At 37.2% G+C, this 19,559-nt stretch overlaps 33 non-coding genes across 33 annotated transcripts; all 33 read left to right on the forward strand.

Annotated features, from left to right (window-relative positions):
• The first annotated feature begins 79 nt into the window (after positions 1 to 79).
• On the forward strand, positions 80 to 161 carry Trnal-aag (transfer RNA leucine (anticodon AAG)). The gene has a single exon. It is a non-coding gene; the product is annotated as a tRNA-Leu (tRNA).
• A 1,077-nt stretch (positions 162 to 1,238) lies between these two features.
• Positions 1,239 to 1,320, forward strand: Trnal-uag (transfer RNA leucine (anticodon UAG)). The gene has a single exon. It is a non-coding gene; the product is annotated as a tRNA-Leu (tRNA).
• Positions 1,321 to 1,485: 165 nt separating this feature from the next.
• On the forward strand, positions 1,486 to 1,567 carry Trnal-aag (transfer RNA leucine (anticodon AAG)). Its single transcript has one exon. It is a non-coding gene; the product is annotated as a tRNA-Leu (tRNA).
• Positions 1,568 to 1,706: 139 nt separating this feature from the next.
• Trnal-aag (transfer RNA leucine (anticodon AAG)) lies at positions 1,707 to 1,788 on the forward strand. The gene has a single exon. It is a non-coding gene; the product is annotated as a tRNA-Leu (tRNA).
• A 1,077-nt stretch (positions 1,789 to 2,865) lies between these two features.
• Positions 2,866 to 2,947, forward strand: Trnal-uag (transfer RNA leucine (anticodon UAG)). The gene has a single exon. It is a non-coding gene; the product is annotated as a tRNA-Leu (tRNA).
• Positions 2,948 to 3,111: 164 nt separating this feature from the next.
• On the forward strand, positions 3,112 to 3,193 carry Trnal-aag (transfer RNA leucine (anticodon AAG)). The gene has a single exon. It is a non-coding gene; the product is annotated as a tRNA-Leu (tRNA).
• A 139-nt stretch (positions 3,194 to 3,332) lies between these two features.
• Trnal-aag (transfer RNA leucine (anticodon AAG)) lies at positions 3,333 to 3,414 on the forward strand. Its single transcript has one exon. It is a non-coding gene; the product is annotated as a tRNA-Leu (tRNA).
• A 1,083-nt stretch (positions 3,415 to 4,497) lies between these two features.
• On the forward strand, positions 4,498 to 4,579 carry Trnal-uag (transfer RNA leucine (anticodon UAG)). Its single transcript has one exon. It is a non-coding gene; the product is annotated as a tRNA-Leu (tRNA).
• A 165-nt stretch (positions 4,580 to 4,744) lies between these two features.
• Trnal-aag (transfer RNA leucine (anticodon AAG)) lies at positions 4,745 to 4,826 on the forward strand. The gene has a single exon. It is a non-coding gene; the product is annotated as a tRNA-Leu (tRNA).
• A 139-nt stretch (positions 4,827 to 4,965) lies between these two features.
• Trnal-aag (transfer RNA leucine (anticodon AAG)) lies at positions 4,966 to 5,047 on the forward strand. The gene has a single exon. It is a non-coding gene; the product is annotated as a tRNA-Leu (tRNA).
• A 1,071-nt stretch (positions 5,048 to 6,118) lies between these two features.
• On the forward strand, positions 6,119 to 6,200 carry Trnal-uag (transfer RNA leucine (anticodon UAG)). The gene has a single exon. It is a non-coding gene; the product is annotated as a tRNA-Leu (tRNA).
• A 165-nt stretch (positions 6,201 to 6,365) lies between these two features.
• Positions 6,366 to 6,447, forward strand: Trnal-aag (transfer RNA leucine (anticodon AAG)). Its single transcript has one exon. It is a non-coding gene; the product is annotated as a tRNA-Leu (tRNA).
• Positions 6,448 to 6,586: 139 nt separating this feature from the next.
• On the forward strand, positions 6,587 to 6,668 carry Trnal-aag (transfer RNA leucine (anticodon AAG)). Its single transcript has one exon. It is a non-coding gene; the product is annotated as a tRNA-Leu (tRNA).
• A 1,079-nt stretch (positions 6,669 to 7,747) lies between these two features.
• On the forward strand, positions 7,748 to 7,829 carry Trnal-uag (transfer RNA leucine (anticodon UAG)). Its single transcript has one exon. It is a non-coding gene; the product is annotated as a tRNA-Leu (tRNA).
• Positions 7,830 to 7,968: 139 nt separating this feature from the next.
• Trnal-aag (transfer RNA leucine (anticodon AAG)) lies at positions 7,969 to 8,050 on the forward strand. Its single transcript has one exon. It is a non-coding gene; the product is annotated as a tRNA-Leu (tRNA).
• A 1,079-nt stretch (positions 8,051 to 9,129) lies between these two features.
• Positions 9,130 to 9,211, forward strand: Trnal-uag (transfer RNA leucine (anticodon UAG)). The gene has a single exon. It is a non-coding gene; the product is annotated as a tRNA-Leu (tRNA).
• Positions 9,212 to 9,350: 139 nt separating this feature from the next.
• On the forward strand, positions 9,351 to 9,432 carry Trnal-aag (transfer RNA leucine (anticodon AAG)). The gene has a single exon. It is a non-coding gene; the product is annotated as a tRNA-Leu (tRNA).
• Positions 9,433 to 10,509: 1,077 nt separating this feature from the next.
• On the forward strand, positions 10,510 to 10,591 carry Trnal-uag (transfer RNA leucine (anticodon UAG)). The gene has a single exon. It is a non-coding gene; the product is annotated as a tRNA-Leu (tRNA).
• Positions 10,592 to 10,756: 165 nt separating this feature from the next.
• Positions 10,757 to 10,838, forward strand: Trnal-aag (transfer RNA leucine (anticodon AAG)). The gene has a single exon. It is a non-coding gene; the product is annotated as a tRNA-Leu (tRNA).
• Positions 10,839 to 10,977: 139 nt separating this feature from the next.
• On the forward strand, positions 10,978 to 11,059 carry Trnal-aag (transfer RNA leucine (anticodon AAG)). The gene has a single exon. It is a non-coding gene; the product is annotated as a tRNA-Leu (tRNA).
• A 1,077-nt stretch (positions 11,060 to 12,136) lies between these two features.
• On the forward strand, positions 12,137 to 12,218 carry Trnal-uag (transfer RNA leucine (anticodon UAG)). The gene has a single exon. It is a non-coding gene; the product is annotated as a tRNA-Leu (tRNA).
• Positions 12,219 to 12,382: 164 nt separating this feature from the next.
• On the forward strand, positions 12,383 to 12,464 carry Trnal-aag (transfer RNA leucine (anticodon AAG)). The gene has a single exon. It is a non-coding gene; the product is annotated as a tRNA-Leu (tRNA).
• Positions 12,465 to 12,603: 139 nt separating this feature from the next.
• Trnal-aag (transfer RNA leucine (anticodon AAG)) lies at positions 12,604 to 12,685 on the forward strand. The gene has a single exon. It is a non-coding gene; the product is annotated as a tRNA-Leu (tRNA).
• Positions 12,686 to 13,768: 1,083 nt separating this feature from the next.
• Trnal-uag (transfer RNA leucine (anticodon UAG)) lies at positions 13,769 to 13,850 on the forward strand. The gene has a single exon. It is a non-coding gene; the product is annotated as a tRNA-Leu (tRNA).
• A 165-nt stretch (positions 13,851 to 14,015) lies between these two features.
• Trnal-aag (transfer RNA leucine (anticodon AAG)) lies at positions 14,016 to 14,097 on the forward strand. Its single transcript has one exon. It is a non-coding gene; the product is annotated as a tRNA-Leu (tRNA).
• Positions 14,098 to 14,236: 139 nt separating this feature from the next.
• On the forward strand, positions 14,237 to 14,318 carry Trnal-aag (transfer RNA leucine (anticodon AAG)). Its single transcript has one exon. It is a non-coding gene; the product is annotated as a tRNA-Leu (tRNA).
• Positions 14,319 to 15,397: 1,079 nt separating this feature from the next.
• Trnal-uag (transfer RNA leucine (anticodon UAG)) lies at positions 15,398 to 15,479 on the forward strand. Its single transcript has one exon. It is a non-coding gene; the product is annotated as a tRNA-Leu (tRNA).
• A 139-nt stretch (positions 15,480 to 15,618) lies between these two features.
• Trnal-aag (transfer RNA leucine (anticodon AAG)) lies at positions 15,619 to 15,700 on the forward strand. The gene has a single exon. It is a non-coding gene; the product is annotated as a tRNA-Leu (tRNA).
• Positions 15,701 to 16,779: 1,079 nt separating this feature from the next.
• Trnal-uag (transfer RNA leucine (anticodon UAG)) lies at positions 16,780 to 16,861 on the forward strand. Its single transcript has one exon. It is a non-coding gene; the product is annotated as a tRNA-Leu (tRNA).
• Positions 16,862 to 17,000: 139 nt separating this feature from the next.
• Positions 17,001 to 17,082, forward strand: Trnal-aag (transfer RNA leucine (anticodon AAG)). Its single transcript has one exon. It is a non-coding gene; the product is annotated as a tRNA-Leu (tRNA).
• A 1,077-nt stretch (positions 17,083 to 18,159) lies between these two features.
• Trnal-uag (transfer RNA leucine (anticodon UAG)) lies at positions 18,160 to 18,241 on the forward strand. The gene has a single exon. It is a non-coding gene; the product is annotated as a tRNA-Leu (tRNA).
• A 165-nt stretch (positions 18,242 to 18,406) lies between these two features.
• Trnal-aag (transfer RNA leucine (anticodon AAG)) lies at positions 18,407 to 18,488 on the forward strand. Its single transcript has one exon. It is a non-coding gene; the product is annotated as a tRNA-Leu (tRNA).
• Positions 18,489 to 18,627: 139 nt separating this feature from the next.
• Positions 18,628 to 18,709, forward strand: Trnal-aag (transfer RNA leucine (anticodon AAG)). Its single transcript has one exon. It is a non-coding gene; the product is annotated as a tRNA-Leu (tRNA).
• Positions 18,710 to 19,559: the final 850 nt, after the last annotated feature.

Genomic DNA, 19,559 nt, shown 5'->3' on the forward strand with positions numbered 1-19,559 from the left:
AATTTTTGTTTAGGATTTCTTCAAATTTCACATTTATATTGAGTATGATTAATACGCGAAGTATCGAATGCAGAGGGCAGGTAGCGTGGCCGAGCGGTCTTAGGCGCTGGTTTAAGGCACCAGTCTCTTCGGAGGCGTGGGTTCGAATCCCACCGCTATCATGTGTAACATTTAACTTACGTCCATAACTGTTTTTACTCAATTCCGCTCAAGCTTTGATCTTACAACATCATGGAAGTTAAAATACTGTGAAAGTGCTACTTCGGAAAGACGGGAAAAGAAAAAAATTCTTATATGAGTAAAAATATAAGCACACGTCGTTTTAATAGTTTTAAAATTCATTCTAACGTAACGGCTGAATTACTATTCGAGAATGTTAAAATTCAGCTCGGCTTATAGAGAGAATAATTATATTGGAAAAGATACATAATTGAAAAAAGAATATAGTCCAAGTGGAAGTATGGATGACCAAAAAGAAAAAGAAATTATTGTCGCATACCAGTTGTTAAATTAATACTCGTTGATTTCATGATTATGAATGTGTGTGTATGGGAAAGTTTGAATCTTACTTTGACCAACGATAATATTTACATAAAGAAGAACATACGTAATTTGATGATACTGAATAGGCCCGTCTGATAACGAAAGGATGGGCCTAATCTAATGCGAGCCTTCATTTCCCATATTATATGAAGTATTGCCGTCGTTAGGTCGTGTAAACGTTGATTACTCCAAAGTTATTTTTCTAATTATGTCACCAACTTGCATGTTGGTAACTGTTATAAAAGAGCTTCAGATCCATACAACATGTCTGGAAATATCGGAATTTCAAACTCCGTCATAATTTCGATCATGGAAAATGATTTTAAAGATGACTTCACACTCATAGTTCAAAGATATATCATATGCGGAAGTTTATTGGCTAAAATCTGGGCGACGCTGTGAGTGTATGCTCTAAACAGACCCGAAGTTATAACGAAAAGAGTGAATTTCAAGTTTTTACGAAAACTTGAGTTTTGACCTCGATATGCCAAAATCAAAGCCGCATTAAGGTAGACGATTGTTTGACAAGTTTGATGTCAGTTGCTGAAGCGATGTATACTGTACACAAACAAGCAAACAAACTTGACAAAAAACATGACCTGATTTTCGGAGGTAAAATCACTATGTATTTGTGTCTGTTGAAAGTTGTATTTATGAGTTGTGATTAACGAAGCGAGGTTAGCGAGTTCTTATCTGGTAGCGTGGCCGAGCGGTCTAAGGCGCTGGTTTTAGGCACCAGTCTCTTCGGAGGCGTGGGTTCGAATCCCACCGCTGCCAATAGTGTACACTTTTGCCATGAATTCCGACCGAAAAATGGTAAAAACAACGTGTATGAGCAATTTGGTCGTATAATGAAATGATTAAATTTTAGATGAAATCTTGTCAAAGTTTGAAATGCAAAGTGATTGTCATGAAAACGCAAAATAACTGCAGCGTAAGGTAGGTAGCGTGGCCGAGCGGTCTAAGGCGCTGGTTTAAGGCACCAGTCTCTTCGGAGGCGTGGGTTCGAATCCCACCGCTGCCAATAGTGTACATGTTGGTTGTTAATTCCAATAGAAATAAAACTTTTAAATGACGTAAATCAAATTTTTGTTTAAGATTTCTTCAAATTTCACATTTATATTGAGTATGATTAAAACGCGAAGTATCGAATGCAGAGGGCAGGTAGCGTGGCCGAGCGGTCTAAGGCGCTGGTTTAAGGCACCAGTCTCTTCGGAGGCGTGGGTTCGAATCCCACCGCTATCATGTGTAACATTTAAGTTGCGTCCACAACTGTTTTTACTCAATTCCGCTCAAGCTTTGATCTTACAACATCATGGAAGTTAAAATACTGTGAAAGTGCTACTTCGGAAAGACGGGAAAAGAAAAAAATTCTTATATGAGTAAAAATATAAGCACACGTCGTTTTAATAGTTTTAAAATTCATTCTAACGTAACGGCTGAATTACTATTCGAGAATGTTAAAATTCAGCTCGGCTTATAGAGAGAATAATTATATTGGAAAAGATACATAATTGAAAAAAGAATATAGTCCAAGTGGAAGTATGGATGACCAAAAAGAAAAAGAAATTATTGTCGCATACCAGTTGTTAAATTAATAATCGTTGGTTTCATGATTATGAATGTGTGTGTATGGGAAAGTTTGAATCTTACTTTGACCAACGATAATATTTACATAAAGAAGAACATACGTAATTTGATGATACTGAATAGGCCCGTCTGATAACGAAAGGATGGGCCTAATCTAATGCGAGCCTTCATTTCCCATATTATATGAAGTATTGCCGAAGTTAGGTCGTGTAAACGTTGATTACTCCAAAGTTATTTTTCTAATTATGTCACCAATTTGCATGTTGGTAACTGTTATAAAAGAGCTTCAGATCCATACAACATGTCTGGAAATATCGGAATTTCAAACTCCGTCATAATTTCGATCATGGAAAATGATTTTAAAGATGACTTCACACTCATAGTTCAAAGATATATCATATGCGGAAGTTTATTGGCTAAAATCTGGGCGACGCTGTGAGTGTATGCTCTAAACAGACCCGAAGTTATAACGAAAAGAGTGAATTTCAAGTTTTTACGAAAACTTGAGTTTTGACCTCGATATGCCGAAATCAAAGCCGCATTAAGGTAGACGATTGTTTGACAAGTTTGATGTCAGTTGCTGAAGCGATGTATACTGTACACAAACAAGCAAACAAACTTGACAAAAAACATGACCTGATTGTCGGAGGTAAAATCACTATGTATTTGTGTCTGTTGAAAGTTGTATTTATGAGTTGTGATTAACGAAGCGAGGTTAGCGAGTTCTTATCTGGTAGCGTGGCCGAGCGGTCTAAGGCGCTGGTTTTAGGCACCAGTCTCTTCGGAGGCGTGGGTTCGAATCCCACCGCTGCCAATAGTGTACACTTTTGCCATGAATTCCGACGGAAAATGGTAAAAACAACGTGTATGAGCAATTTGGTCGTATAATGAAATGATTAAATTTTAGATGAAATCTTGTCAAAGTTTGAAATGCAAAGTGATTGTGATGAAAACGCAAAATAACTGCAGCGTAAGGTAGGTAGCGTGGCCGAGCGGTCTAAGGCGCTGGTTTAAGGCACCAGTCTCTTCGGAGGCGTGGGTTCGAATCCCACCGCTGCCAATAGTGTACACGTTGGTTGTTAATTCCAATAGAAATAAAACTTTTAAATGACGTAAATCAAATTTTTGTTTAGGATTTCTTCAAATTTCACATTTATATTGAGTATGATTAAAACGCGAAGTATCGAATGCAGAGGGCAGGTAGCGTGGCCGAGCGGTCTAAGGCGCTGGTTTAAGGCACCAGTCTCTTCGGAGGCGTGGGTTCGAATCCCACCGCTATCATGTGTAAAATTTAACTTACGTCCGTAACTGTTTTTACTCAATTCCGCTCAAGTTTTGATCTTACAACATCATGGAAGTTAAAATACTGTGAAAGTGCTACTTCGGAAAGACGGGAAAAGAAAAATATTCTTATATGAGTAAAAATATAAGCACACGTCGTTTTAATAGTTTTAAAATTCATTCTAACGTAACGGCTGAATTACTATTCGAGAATGTTAAAATTCAGCTCGGCTTATAGAGAGAATAATTATATTGGAAAAGATACATAATTGAAAAAAGAATATAGTCCAAGTGGAAGTATGGATGACCAAAAAGAAAACAAAAAATTATTGTCGCATACCAGTTGTTAAATTAATACTCGTTGATTTCATGATTATGAATGTGTGTGTATGGGAAAGTTTGAATCTTACTTTGACCAACGATAATATTTACATAAAGAAGAACATACGTAATTTGATGATACTGAATAGGCCCGTCTGATAACGAAAGGATGGGCCTAATCTAATGCGAGCCTTCATTTCCCATATTATATGAAGTATTGCCGAAGTTAGGTCGTGTAAACGTTGATTACTCCAAAGTTATTTTTCTAATTATGTCACCAACTTGCATGTTGGTAACTGTTATAAAAGAGCTTCAGATCCATACAACATGTCTGGAAATATCGGAATTTCAAACTCCGTCATAATTTCGATCATGGAAAATGATTTTAAAGATGACGTCACACTCATAGTTCAAAGATATATCATATGCGGAAGTTTATTGGCTAAAATCTGGGCGACGCTGTGAGTGTATGCTCTAAACAGACCCGAAGTTATAACGAAAAGAGTGAATTTCAAGTTTTTACGAAAACTTGAGTTTTGACCTCGATATGCCGAAATCAAAGCCGCATTAAGGTAGACGATTGTTTGACAAGTTTGATGTCAGTTGCTGAAGCGATGTATACTGTACACAAACAAGCAAACAAACTTGACAAAAAACATGACCTGATTGTCGGAGGTAAAATCACTAACTATGTATTTGTGTCTGTTTGAAATTGTATTTATGATTTGTGATTAACGAAGCGAGGTTAGCGAGTTCTTATCTGGTAGCGTGGCCGAGCGGTCTAAGGCGCTGGTTTTAGGCACCAGTCTCTTCGGAGGCGTGGGTTCGAATCCCACCGCTGCCAATAGTGTACACTTTTGCCATGAATTCCGACCGAAAAATGGTAAAAACAACGTGTATGAGCAATTTGGTCGTATAATGAAATGATTAAATTTTAGATGAAATCTTGTCAAAGTTTGAAATGCAAAGTGATTGTGATGAAAACGCAAAATAACTGCAGCGTAAGGTAGGTAGCGTGGCCGAGCGGTCTAAGGCGCTGGTTTAAGGTACCAGTCTCTTCGGAGGCGTGGGTTCGAATCCCACCGCTGCCAATAGTGTACACGTTGGTTGTTAATTCCAATAGAAATAAAACTTTTAAATGACGTAAATCAAATTTTTGTTTAGGATTTCTTCAAATTTCACATTTATATTGAGTATGATTAAAACGCGAAGTATCGAATGCAGAGGGCAGGTAGCGTGGCCGAGCGGTCTAAGGCGCTGGTTTAAGGCACCAGTCTCTTCGGAGGCGTGGGTTCGAATCCCACCGCTATCATGTGTAACATTTAAGTTACGTCCATAACTGTTTTTACTCAATTCCGCTCAAGCTTTGATCTTACAACATCATGGAAGTTAAAATACTGTGAAAGTGCTACTTCGGAAAGACGGGAAAAGAAAAAAATTCTTATATGAGTAAAAATATAAGCACACGTCGTTTTAATAGTTTTAAAATTCATTCTAACGTAACGGCTGAATTACTATTCGAGAATGTTAAAATTCAGCTCGGCTTATAGAGAGAATAATTATATTGGAAAAGATACATAATTGAACAAAGAATATAGTCCAAGTGGAAGTATGGATGACCAAAAAGAAAAAGAAATTATTGTCGCATACCAGTTGTTAAATTAATACTCGTTGATTTCATGATTATGAATGTGTGTGTATGGGAAAGTTTGAATCTTACTTTGACCAACGATAATATTTACATAAAGAAGAACATACGTAATTTGATGATACTGAATAGGCCCGTCTGATAACGAAAGGATGGGCCTAATCTAATGCGAGCCTTCATTTCCCATATTATATGAAGTATTGCCGCAGTTAGGTCGTGTAAACGTTGATTACTCCAAAGTTATTTTTCTAATTATGTCACCAACTTGCATGTTATAAAAGAGCTTCAGATCCATACAACATGTCTGGAAATATCGGAATTTCAAACTCCGTCATAATTTCGATCATGGAAAATGATTTTAAAGATGACTTCACACTCATAGTTCAAAGATATATCATATGCGGAAGTTTATTGGCTAAAATCTGGGCGACGCTGTGAGTGTATGCTCTAAACAGACCCGAAGTTATAACGAAAAGAGTGAATTTCAAGTTTTTACGAAAACTTGAGTTTTGACCTCGATATGCCGAAATCAAAGCCGCATTAAGGTAGACGATTGTTTGACAAGTTTGATGTCAGTTGCTGAAGCGATGTATACTGTACACAAACAAGCAAACAAACTTGACAAAAAACATGACCTGATTGTCGGAGGTAAAATCACTAACTATGTATTTGTGTCTGTTGAAAGTTGTATTTATGAGTTGTGATTAACGAAGCGAGGTTAGCGAGTTCTTATCTGGTAGCGTGGCCGAGCGGTCTAAGGCGCTGGTTTTAGGCACCAGTCTCTTCGGAGGCGTGGGTTCGAATCCCACCGCTGCCAATAGTGTACACTTTTGCCATGAATTCCGACCGAAAAATGGTAAAAACAACGTGTATGAGCAATTTGGTCGTATAATGAAATGATTAAATTTTAGATGAAATCTTGTCAAAGTTTGAAATGCAAAGTGATTGTGATGAAAACGCAAAAGTACTGCAGCGTAAGGTAAGTAGCGTGGCCGAGCGGTCTAAGGCGCTGGTTTAAGGTACCAGTCTCTTCGGAGGCGTGGGTTCGAATCCCACCGCTGCCAATAGTGTACACGTTGGTTGTTAATTCCAATAGAAATAAAACTTTTAAATGACGTAAATCAAATTTTTGTTTAGGATTTCTTCAAATTTCACATTTATATTGAGTATGATTAAAACGCGAAGTATCGAATGCAGAGGGCAGGTAGCGTGGCCGAGCGGTCTAAGGCGCTGGTTTAAGGCACCAGTCTCTTCGGAGGCGTGGGTTCGAATCCCACCGCTATCATGTGTAACATTTAAGTTACGTCCATAACTGTTTTTACTCAATTCCGCTCAAGCTTTGATCTTACAACATCATGGAAGTTAAAATACTGTGAAAGTGCTACTTCGGAAAGACGGGAAAAGAAAAAAATTCTTATATGAGTAAAAATATAAGCACACGTCGTTTTAATAGTTTTAAAATTCATTCTAACGTAACGGCTGAATTACTATTCGAGAATGTTAAAATTCAGCTCGGCTTATAGAGAGAATAATTATATTGGAAAAGATACATAATTGAAAAAAGAATATAGTCCAAGTGGAAGTATGGATGACCAAAAAGAAAAAGAAATTATTGTCGCATACCAGTTGTTAAATTAATACTCGTTGATTTCATGATTATGAATGTGTGTGTATGGGAAAGTTTGAATCTTACTTTGACCAACGATAATATTTACATAAAGAAGAACATACGTAATTTGATGATACTGAATAGGCCCGTCTGATAACGAAAGGATGGGCCTAATCTAATGCGAGCCTTCATTTCCCATATTTTATGAAGTATTGCCGAAGTTAGGTCGTGTAAACGTTGATTACTCCAAAGTTATTTTTCTAATTATGTCACCAACTTGCATGTTGGTAACTGTTATAAAAGAGCTTCAGATCCATACAACATGTCTGGAAATATCGGAATTTCAAACTCCGTCATAATTTCGATCATGGAAAATGATTTTAAAGATGACTTCACACTCATAGTTCAAAGATATATCATATGCGGAAGTTTATTGGCTAAAATCTGGGCGACGCTGTGAGTGTATGCTCTAAACAGACCCGAAGTTATAACGAAAAGTGAATTTCATGTTTTTACGAAAACTTGAGTTTTGACCTCGATATGCCGAAATCAAAGCCGCATTAAGGTAGACGATTGTTTGACAAGTTTGATGTCAGTTGCTGAAGCGATGTATACTGTACACAAATAAGCAAACAAACTTGACAAAAAACATGACCTGATTGTCGGAGGTAAAATCACTAACTATGTATTTGTGTCTGTTGAAAGTTGTATTTGTGATTTGTGATTAACGAAGCGAGGTTAGCGAGTTCTTATCTGGTAGCGTGGCCGAGCGGTCTAAGGCGCTGGTTTTAGGCACCAGTCTCTTCGGAGGCGTGGGTTCGAATCCCACCGCTGCCAATAGTGTACACGTTGGTTGTTAATTCCAATAGAAATAAAACTTTTAAATGACGTAAATCAAATTTTTGTTTAGGATTTCTTCAAATTTCACATTTATATTGAGTATGATTAAAACGCGAAGTATCGAATGCAGAGGGCAGGTAGCGTGGCCGAGCGGTCTAAGGCGCTGGTTTAAGGCACCAGTCTCTTCGGAGGCGTGGGTTCGAATCCCACCGCTATCATGTGTAACATTTAAGTTACGTCCATAACTGTTTTTACTCAATTCCGCTCAAGCTTTGATCTTACAACATCATGGAAGTTAAAATACTGTGAAAGTGCTACTTCGGAAAGACGGGAAAAGAAAAAAATTCTTATATGAGTAAAAATATAAGCACACGTCGTTTTAATAGTTTTAAAATTCATTCTAACGTAACGGCTGAATTACTATTCGAGAATGTTAAAATTCAGCTCGGCTTATAGAGAGAATAATTATATTGGAAAAGATACATAATTGAAAAAAGAATATAGTCCAAGTGGAAGTATGGATGACCAAAAAGAAAAAGAAATTATTGTCGCATACCAGTTGTTAAATTAATACTCGTTGATTTCATGATTATGAATGTGTGTGTATGGGAAAGTTTGAATCTTACTTTGACCAACGATAATATTTACATAAAGAAGAACATACGTAATTTGATGATACTGAATAGGCCCGTCTGATAACGAAAGGATGGGCCTAATCTAATGCGAGCCTTCATTTCCCATATTTTATGAAGTATTGCCGAAGTTAGGTCGTGTAAACGTTGATTACTCCAAAGTTATTTTTCTAATTATGTCACCAACTTGCATGTTGGTAACTGTTATAAAAGAGCTTCAGATCCATACAACATGTCTGGAAATATCGGAATTTCAAACTCCGTCATAATTTCGATCATGGAAAATGATTTTAAAGATGACTTCACACTCATAGTTCAAAGATATATCATATGCGGAAGTTTATTGGCTAAAATCTGGGCGACGCTGTGAGTGTATGCTCTAAACAGACCCGAAGTTATAACGAAAAGTGAATTTCATGTTTTTACGAAAACTTGAGTTTTGACCTCGATATGCCGAAATCAAAGCCGCATTAAGGTAGACGATTGTTTGACAAGTTTGATGTCAGTTGCTGAAGCGATGTATACTGTACACAAACAAGCAAACAAACTTGACAAAAAACATGACCTGATTGTCGGAGGTAAAATCACTAACTATGTATTTGTGTCTGTTGAAAGTTGTATTTGTGATTTGTGATTAACGAAGCGAGGTTAGCGAGTTCTTATCTGGTAGCGTGGCCGAGCGGTCTAAGGCGCTGGTTTTAGGCACCAGTCTCTTCGGAGGCGTGGGTTCGAATCCCACCGTTGCCAATAGTGTACACGTTGGTTCTTAATTCCAATAGAAATAAAACTTTCAAATGACGTAAATCAAATTTTTGTTTAGGATTTCTTCAAATTTCACATTTATATTGAGTATGATTAAAACGCGAAGTATCGAATGCAGAGGGCAGGTAGCGTGGCCGAGCGGTCTAAGGCGCTGGTTTAAGGCACCAGTCTCTTCGGAGGCGTGGGTTCGAATCCCACCGCTATCATGTGTAACATTTAACTTACGTCCATAACTGTTTTTACTCAATTCCGCTCAAGCTTTGATCTTACAACATCATGGAAGTTAAAATACTGTGAAAGTGCTACTTCGGAAAGACGGGAAAAGAAAAAAATTCTTATATGAGTAAAAATATAAGCACACGTCGTTTTAATAGTTTTAAAATTCATTCTAACGTAACGGCTGAATTACTATTCGAGAATGTTAAAATTCAGCTCGGCTTATAGAGAGAATAATTATATTGGAAAAGATACATAATTGAAAAAAGAATATAGTCCAAGTGGAAGTATGGATGACCAAAAAGAAAAAGAAATTATTGTCGCATACCAGTTGTTAAATTAATACTCGTTGATTTCATGATTATGAATGTGTGTGTATGGGAAAGTTTGAATCTTACTTTGACCAACGATAATATTTACATAAAGAAGAACATACGTAATTTGATGATACTGAATAGGCCCGTCTGATAACGAAAGGATGGGCCTAATCTAATGCGAGCCTTCATTTCCCATATTATATGAAGTATTGCCGTCGTTAGGTCGTGTAAACGTTGATTACTCCAAAGTTATTTTTCTAATTATGTCACCAACTTGCATGTTGGTAACTGTTATAAAAGAGCTTCAGATCCATACAACATGTCTGGAAATATCGGAATTTCAAACTCCGTCATAATTTCGATCATGGAAAATGATTTTAAAGATGACTTCACACTCATAGTTCAAAGATATATCATATGCGGAAGTTTATTGGCTAAAATCTGGGCGACGCTGTGAGTGTATGCTCTAAACAGACCCGAAGTTATAACGAAAAGAGTGAATTTCAAGTTTTTACGAAAACTTGAGTTTTGACCTCGATATGCCAAAATCAAAGCCGCATTAAGGTAGACGATTGTTTGACAAGTTTGATGTCAGTTGCTGAAGCGATGTATACTGTACACAAACAAGCAAACAAACTTGACAAAAAACATGACCTGATTTTCGGAGGTAAAATCACTATGTATTTGTGTCTGTTGAAAGTTGTATTTATGAGTTGTGATTAACGAAGCGAGGTTAGCGAGTTCTTATCTGGTAGCGTGGCCGAGCGGTCTAAGGCGCTGGTTTTAGGCACCAGTCTCTTCGGAGGCGTGGGTTCGAATCCCACCGCTGCCAATAGTGTACACTTTTGCCATGAATTCCGACCGAAAAATGGTAAAAACAACGTGTATGAGCAATTTGGTCGTATAATGAAATGATTAAATTTTAGATGAAATCTTGTCAAAGTTTGAAATGCAAAGTGATTGTCATGAAAACGCAAAATAACTGCAGCGTAAGGTAGGTAGCGTGGCCGAGCGGTCTAAGGCGCTGGTTTAAGGCACCAGTCTCTTCGGAGGCGTGGGTTCGAATCCCACCGCTGCCAATAGTGTACATGTTGGTTGTTAATTCCAATAGAAATAAAACTTTTAAATGACGTAAATCAAATTTTTGTTTAAGATTTCTTCAAATTTCACATTTATATTGAGTATGATTAAAACGCGAAGTATCGAATGCAGAGGGCAGGTAGCGTGGCCGAGCGGTCTAAGGCGCTGGTTTAAGGCACCAGTCTCTTCGGAGGCGTGGGTTCGAATCCCACCGCTATCATGTGTAACATTTAAGTTGCGTCCACAACTGTTTTTACTCAATTCCGCTCAAGCTTTGATCTTACAACATCATGGAAGTTAAAATACTGTGAAAGTGCTACTTCGGAAAGACGGGAAAAGAAAAAAATTCTTATATGAGTAAAAATATAAGCACACGTCGTTTTAATAGTTTTAAAATTCATTCTAACGTAACGGCTGAATTACTATTCGAGAATGTTAAAATTCAGCTCGGCTTATAGAGAGAATAATTATATTGGAAAAGATACATAATTGAAAAAAGAATATAGTCCAAGTGGAAGTATGGATGACCAAAAAGAAAAAGAAATTATTGTCGCATACCAGTTGTTAAATTAATAATCGTTGGTTTCATGATTATGAATGTGTGTGTATGGGAAAGTTTGAATCTTACTTTGACCAACGATAATATTTACATAAAGAAGAACATACGTAATTTGATGATACTGAATAGGCCCGTCTGATAACGAAAGGATGGGCCTAATCTAATGCGAGCCTTCATTTCCCATATTATATGAAGTATTGCCGAAGTTAGGTCGTGTAAACGTTGATTACTCCAAAGTTATTTTTCTAATTATGTCACCAATTTGCATGTTGGTAACTGTTATAAAAGAGCTTCAGATCCATACAACATGTCTGGAAATATCGGAATTTCAAACTCCGTCATAATTTCGATCATGGAAAATGATTTTAAAGATGACTTCACACTCATAGTTCAAAGATATATCATATGCGGAAGTTTATTGGCTAAAATCTGGGCGACGCTGTGAGTGTATGCTCTAAACAGACCCGAAGTTATAACGAAAAGAGTGAATTTCAAGTTTTTACGAAAACTTGAGTTTTGACCTCGATATGCCGAAATCAAAGCCGCATTAAGGTAGACGATTGTTTGACAAGTTTGATGTCAGTTGCTGAAGCGATGTATACTGTACACAAACAAGCAAACAAACTTGACAAAAAACATGACCTGATTGTCGGAGGTAAAATCACTATGTATTTGTGTCTGTTGAAAGTTGTATTTATGAGTTGTGATTAACGAAGCGAGGTTAGCGAGTTCTTATCTGGTAGCGTGGCCGAGCGGTCTAAGGCGCTGGTTTTAGGCACCAGTCTCTTCGGAGGCGTGGGTTCGAATCCCACCGCTGCCAATAGTGTACACTTTTGCCATGAATTCCGACGGAAAATGGTAAAAACAACGTGTATGAGCAATTTGGTCGTATAATGAAATGATTAAATTTTAGATGAAATCTTGTCAAAGTTTGAAATGCAAAGTGATTGTGATGAAAACGCAAAATAACTGCAGCGTAAGGTAGGTAGCGTGGCCGAGCGGTCTAAGGCGCTGGTTTAAGGCACCAGTCTCTTCGGAGGCGTGGGTTCGAATCCCACCGCTGCCAATAGTGTACACGTTGGTTGTTAATTCCAATAGAAATAAAACTTTTAAATGACGTAAATCAAATTTTTGTTTAGGATTTCTTCAAATTTCACATTTATATTGAGTATGATTAAAACGCGAAGTATCGAATGCAGAGGGCAGGTAGCGTGGCCGAGCGGTCTAAGGCGCTGGTTTAAGGCACCAGTCTCTTCGGAGGCGTGGGTTCGAATCCCACCGCTATCATGTGTAAAATTTAACTTACGTCCGTAACTGTTTTTACTCAATTCCGCTCAAGTTTTGATCTTACAACATCATGGAAGTTAAAATACTGTGAAAGTGCTACTTCGGAAAGACGGGAAAAGAAAAATATTCTTATATGAGTAAAAATATAAGCACACGTCGTTTTAATAGTTTTAAAATTCATTCTAACGTAACGGCTGAATTACTATTCGAGAATGTTAAAATTCAGCTCGGCTTATAGAGATAATAATTATATTGGAAAAGATACATAATTGAAAAAAGAATATAGTCCAAGTGGAAGTATGGATGACCAAAAAGAAAACAAAAAATTATTGTCGCATACCAGTTGTTAAATTAATACTCGTTGATTTCATGATTATGAATGTGTGTGTATGGGAAAGTTTGAATCTTACTTTGACCAACGATAATATTTACATAAAGAAGAACATACGTAATTTGATGATACTGAATAGGCCCGTCTGATAACGAAAGGATGGGCCTAATCTAATGCGAGCCTTCATTTCCCATATTATATGAAGTATTGCCGAAGTTAGGTCGTGTAAACGTTGATTACTCCAAAGTTATTTTTCTAATTATGTCACCAACTTGCATGTTGGTAACTGTTATAAAAGAGCTTCAGATCCATACAACATGTCTGGAAATATCGGAATTTCAAACTCCGTCATAATTTCGATCATGGAAAATGATTTTAAAGATGACGTCACACTCATAGTTCAAAGATATATCATATGCGGAAGTTTATTGGCTAAAATCTGGGCGACGCTGTGAGTGTATGCTCTAAACAGACCCGAAGTTATAACGAAAAGAGTGAATTTCAAGTTTTTACGAAAACTTGAGTTTTGACCTCGATATGCCGAAATCAAAGCCGCATTAAGGTAGACGATTGTTTGACAAGTTTGATGTCAGTTGCTGAAGCGATGTATACTGTACACAAACAAGCAAACAAACTTGACAAAAAACATGACCTGATTGTCGGAGGTAAAATCACTAACTATGTATTTGTGTCTGTTGAAAATTGTATTTATGATTTGTGATTAACGAAGCGAGGTTAGCGAGTTCTTATCTGGTAGCGTGGCCGAGCGGTCTAAGGCGCTGGTTTTAGGCACCAGTCTCTTCGGAGGCGTGGGTTCGAATCCCACCGCTGCCAATAGTGTACACTTTTGCCATGAATTCCGACCGAAAAATGGTAAAAACAACGTGTATGAGCAATTTGGTCGTATAATGAAATGATTAAATTTTAGATGAAATCTTGTCAAAGTTTGAAATGCAAAGTGATTGTGATGAAAACGCAAAATAACTGCAGCGTAAGGTAGGTAGCGTGGCCGAGCGGTCTAAGGCGCTGGTTTAAGGTACCAGTCTCTTCGGAGGCGTGGGTTCGAATCCCACCGCTGCCAATAGTGTACACGTTGGTTGTTAATTCCAATAGAAATAAAACTTTTAAATGACGTAAATCAAATTTTTGTTTAGGATTTCTTCAAATTTCACATTTATATTGAGTATGATTAAAACGCGAAGTATCGAATGCAGAGGGCAGGTAGCGTGGCCGAGCGGTCTAAGGCGCTGGTTTAAGGCACCAGTCTCTTCGGAGGCGTGGGTTCGAATCCCACCGCTATCATGTGTAACATTTAAGTTACGTCCATAACTGTTTTTACTCAATTCCGCTCAAGCTTTGATCTTACAACATCATGGAAGTTAAAATACTGTGAAAGTGCTACTTCGGAAAGACGGGAAAAGAAAAAAATTCTTATATGAGTAAAAATATAAGCACACGTCGTTTTAATAGTTTTAAAATTCATTCTAACGTAACGGCTGAATTACTATTCGAGAATGTTAAAATTCAGCTCGGCTTATAGAGAGAATAATTATATTGGAAAAGATACATAATTGAAAAAAGAATATAGTCCAAGTGGAAGTATGGATGACCAAAAAGAAAAAGAAATTATTGTCGCATACCAGTTGTTAAATTAATACTCGTTGATTTCATGATTATGAATGTGTGTGTATGGGAAAGTTTGAATCTTACTTTGACCAACGATAATATTTACATAAAGAAGAACATACGTAATTTGATGATACTGAATAGGCCCGTCTGATAACGAAAGGATGGGCCTAATCTAATGCGAGCCTTCATTTCCCATATTTTATGAAGTATTGCCGAAGTTAGGTCGTGTAAACGTTGATTACTCCAAAGTTATTTTTCTAATTATGTCACCAACTTGCATGTTGGTAACTGTTATAAAAGAGCTTCAGATCCATACAACATGTCTGGAAATATCGGAATTTCAAACTCCGTCATAATTTCGATCATGGAAAATGATTTTAAAGATGACTTCACACTCATAGTTCAAAGATATATCATATGCGGAAGTTTATTGGCTAAAATCTGGGCGACGCTGTGAGTGTATGCTCTAAACAGACCCGAAGTTATAACGAAAAGTGAATTTCATGTTTTTACGAAAACTTGAGTTTTGACCTCGATATGCCGAAATCAAAGCCGCATTAAGGTAGACGATTGTTTGACAAGTTTGATGTCAGTTGCTGAAGCGATGTATACTGTACACAAATAAGCAAACAAACTTGACAAAAAACATGACCTGATTGTCGGAGGTAAAATCACTAACTATGTATTTGTGTCTGTTGAAAGTTGTATTTGTGATTTGTGATTAACGAAGCGAGGTTAGCGAGTTCTTATCTGGTAGCGTGGCCGAGCGGTCTAAGGCGCTGGTTTTAGGCACCAGTCTCTTCGGAGGCGTGGGTTCGAATCCCACCGCTGCCAATAGTGTACACGTTGGTTGTTAATTCCAATAGAAATAAAACTTTTAAATGACGTAAATCAAATTTTTGTTTAGGATTTCTTCAAATTTCACATTTATATTGAGTATGATTAAAACGCGAAGTATCGAATGCAGAGGGCAGGTAGCGTGGCCGAGCGGTCTAAGGCGCTGGTTTAAGGCACCAGTCTCTTCGGAGGCGTGGGTTCGAATCCCACCGCTATCATGTGTAACATTTAAGTTACGTCCATAACTGTTTTTACTCAATTCCGCTCAAGCTTTGATCTTACAACATCATGGAAGTTAAAATACTGTGAAAGTGCTACTTCGGAAAGACGGGAAAAGAAAAAAATTCTTATATGAGTAAAAATATAAGCACACGTCGTTTTAATAGTTTTAAAATTCATTCTAACGTAACGGCTGAATTACTATTCGAGAATGTTAAAATTCAGCTCGGCTTATAGAGAGAATAATTATATTGGAAAAGATACATAATTGAAAAAAGAATATAGTCCAAGTGGAAGTATGGATGACCAAAAAGAAAAAGAAATTATTGTCGCATACCAGTTGTTAAATTAATACTCGTTGATTTCATGATTATGAATGTGTGTGTATGGGAAAGTTTGAATCTTACTTTGACCAACGATAATATTTACATAAAGAAGAACATACGTAATTTGATGATACTGAATAGGCCCGTCTGATAACGAAAGGATGGGCCTAATCTAATGCGAGCCTTCATTTCCCATATTTTATGAAGTATTGCCGAAGTTAGGTCGTGTAAACGTTGATTACTCCAAAGTTATTTTTCTAATTATGTCACCAACTTGCATGTTGGTAACTGTTATAAAAGAGCTTCAGATCCATACAACATGTCTGGAAATATCGGAATTTCAAACTCCGTCATAATTTCGATCATGGAAAATGATTTTAAAGATGACTTCACACTCATAGTTCAAAGATATATCATATGCGGAAGTTTATTGGCTAAAATCTGGGCGACGCTGTGAGTGTATGCTCTAAACAGACCCGAAGTTATAACGAAAAGTGAATTTCATGTTTTTACGAAAACTTGAGTTTTGACCTCGATATGCCGAAATCAAAGCCGCATTAAGGTAGACGATTGTTTGACAAGTTTGATGTCAGTTGCTTAAGCGATGTATACTGTACACAAACAAGCAAACAAACTTGACAAAAAACATGACCTGATTGTCGGAGGTAAAATCACTAACTATGTATTTGTGTCTGTTGAAAGTTGTATTTGTGATTTGTGATTAACGAAGCGAGGTTAGCGAGTTCTTATCTGGTAGCGTGGCCGAGCGGTCTAAGGCGCTGGTTTTAGGCACCAGTCTCTTCGGAGGCGTGGGTTCGAATCCCACCGTTGCCAATAGTGTACACGTTGGTTGTTAATTCCAATAGAAATAAAACTTTTAAATGACGTAAATCAAATTTTTGTTTAGGATTTCTTCAAATTTCACATTTATATTGAGTATGATTAAAACGCGAAGTATCGAATGCAGAGGGCAGGTAGCGTGGCCGAGCGGTCTTAGGCGCTGGTTTAAGGCACCAGTCTCTTCGGAGGCGTGGGTTCGAATCCCACCGCTATCATGTGTAACATTTAAGTTACGTCCATAACTGTTTTTACTCAATTCCGCTCAAGCTTTGATCTTACAACATCATGGAAGTTAAAATACTGTGAAAGTGCTACTTCGGAAAGACGGGAAAAGAAAAAAATTCTTATATGAGTAAAAATATAAGCACACGTCGTTTTAATAGTTTTAAAATTCATTCTAACGTAACGGCTGAATTACTATTCGAGAATGTTAAAATTCAGCTCGGCTTATAGAGAGAATAATTATATTGGAAAAGATACATAATTGAAAAAAGAATATAGTCCAAGTGGAAGTATGGATGACCAAAAAGAAAAAGAAATTATTGTCGCATACCAGTTGTTAAATTAATACTCGTTGATTTCATGATTATGAATGTGTGTGTATGGGAAAGTTTGAATCTTACTTTGACCAACGATAATATTTACATAAAGAAGAACATACGTAATTTGATGATACTGAATAGGCCCGTCTGATAACGAAAGGATGGGCCTAATCTAATGCGAGCCTTCATTTCCCATATTATATGAAGTATTGCCGTCGTTAGGTCGTGTAAACGTTGATTACTCCAAAGTTATTTTTCTAATTATGTCACCAACTTGCATGTTGGTAACTGTTATAAAAGAGCTTCAGATCCATACAACATGTCTGGAAATATCGGAATTTCAAACTCCGTCATAATTTCGATCATGGAAAATGATTTTAAAGATGACTTCACACTCATAGTTCAAAGATATATCATATGCGGAAGTTTATTGGCTAAAATCTGGGCGACGCTGTGAGTGTATGCTCTAAACAGACCCGAAGTTATAACGAAAAGAGTGAATTTCAAGTTTTTACGAAAACTTGAGTTTTGACCTCGATATGCCAAAATCAAAGCCGCATTAAGGTAGACGATTGTTTGACAAGTTTGATGTCAGTTGCTGAAGCGATGTATACTGTACACAAACAAGCAAACAAACTTGACAAAAAACATGACCTGATTTTCGGAGGTAAAATCACTATGTATTTGTGTCTGTTGAAAGTTGTATTTATGAGTTGTGATTAACGAAGCGAGGTTAGCGAGTTCTTATCTGGTAGCGTGGCCGAGCGGTCTAAGGCGCTGGTTTTAGGCACCAGTCTCTTCGGAGGCGTGGGTTCGAATCCCACCGCTGCCAATAGTGTACACTTTTGCCATGAATTCCGACCGAAAAATGGTAAAAACAACGTGTATGAGCAATTTGGTCGTATAATGAAATGATTAAATTTTAGATGAAATCTTGTCAAAGTTTGAAATGCAAAGTGATTGTCATGAAAACGCAAAATAACTGCAGCGTAAGGTAGGTAGCGTGGCCGAGCGGTCTAAGGCGCTGGTTTAAGGCACCAGTCTCTTCGGAGGCGTGGGTTCGAATCCCACCGCTGCCAATAGTGTACATGTTGGTTGTTAATTCCAATAGAAATAAAACTTTTAAATGACGTAAATCAAATTTTTGTTTAAGATTTCTTCAAATTTCACATTTATATTGAGTATGATTAAAACGCGAAGTATCGAATGCAGAGGGCAGGTAGCGTGGCCGAGCGGTCTAAGGCGCTGGTTTAAGGCACCAGTCTCTTCGGAGGCGTGGGTTCGAATCCCACCGCTATCATGTGTAACATTTAAGTTGCGTCCACAACTGTTTTTACTCAATTCCGCTCAAGCTTTGATCTTACAACATCATGGAAGTTAAAATACTGTGAAAGTGCTACTTCGGAAAGACGGGAAAAGAAAAAAATTCTTATATGAGTAAAAATATAAGCACACGTCGTTTTAATAGTTTTAAAATTCATTCTAACGTAACGGCTGAATTACTATTCGAGAATGTTAAAATTCAGCTCGGCTTATAGAGAGAATAATTATATTGGAAAAGATACATAATTGAAAAAAGAATATAGTCCAAGTGGAAGTATGGATGACCAAAAAGAAAAAGAAATTATTGTCGCATACCAGTTGTTAAATTAATAATCGTTGGTTTCATGATTATGAATGTGTGTGTATGGGAAAGTTTGAATCTTACTTTGACCAACGATAATATTTACATAAAGAAGAACATACGTAATTTGATGATACTGAATAGGCCCGTCTGATAACGAAAGGATGGGCCTAATCTAATGCGAGCCTTCATTTCCCATATTATATGAAGTATTGCCGAAGTTAGGTCGTGTAAACGTTGATTACTCCAAAGTTATTTTTCTAATTATGTCACCAACTTGCATGTTGGTAACTGTTATAAAAGAGCTTCAGATCCATACAACATGTCTGGAAATATCGGAATTTCAAACTCCGTCATAATTTCGATCATGGAAAATGATTTTAAAGATGACTTCACACTCATAGTTCAAAGATATATCATATGCGGAAGTTTATTGGCTAAAATCTGGGCGACGCTGTGAGTGTATGCTCTAAACAGACCCGAAGTTATAACGAAAAGAGTGAATTTCAAGTTTTTACGAAAACTT

The sequence above is a fragment of the Euprymna scolopes genome, chromosome 29 (genome assembly GCF_053919585.1).
Source record: "Euprymna scolopes isolate OS-2025 chromosome 29, ASM5391958v1, whole genome shotgun sequence".
NCBI classification, from domain to species: domain Eukaryota; kingdom Metazoa; phylum Mollusca; class Cephalopoda; order Sepiida; family Sepiolidae; genus Euprymna; species Euprymna scolopes.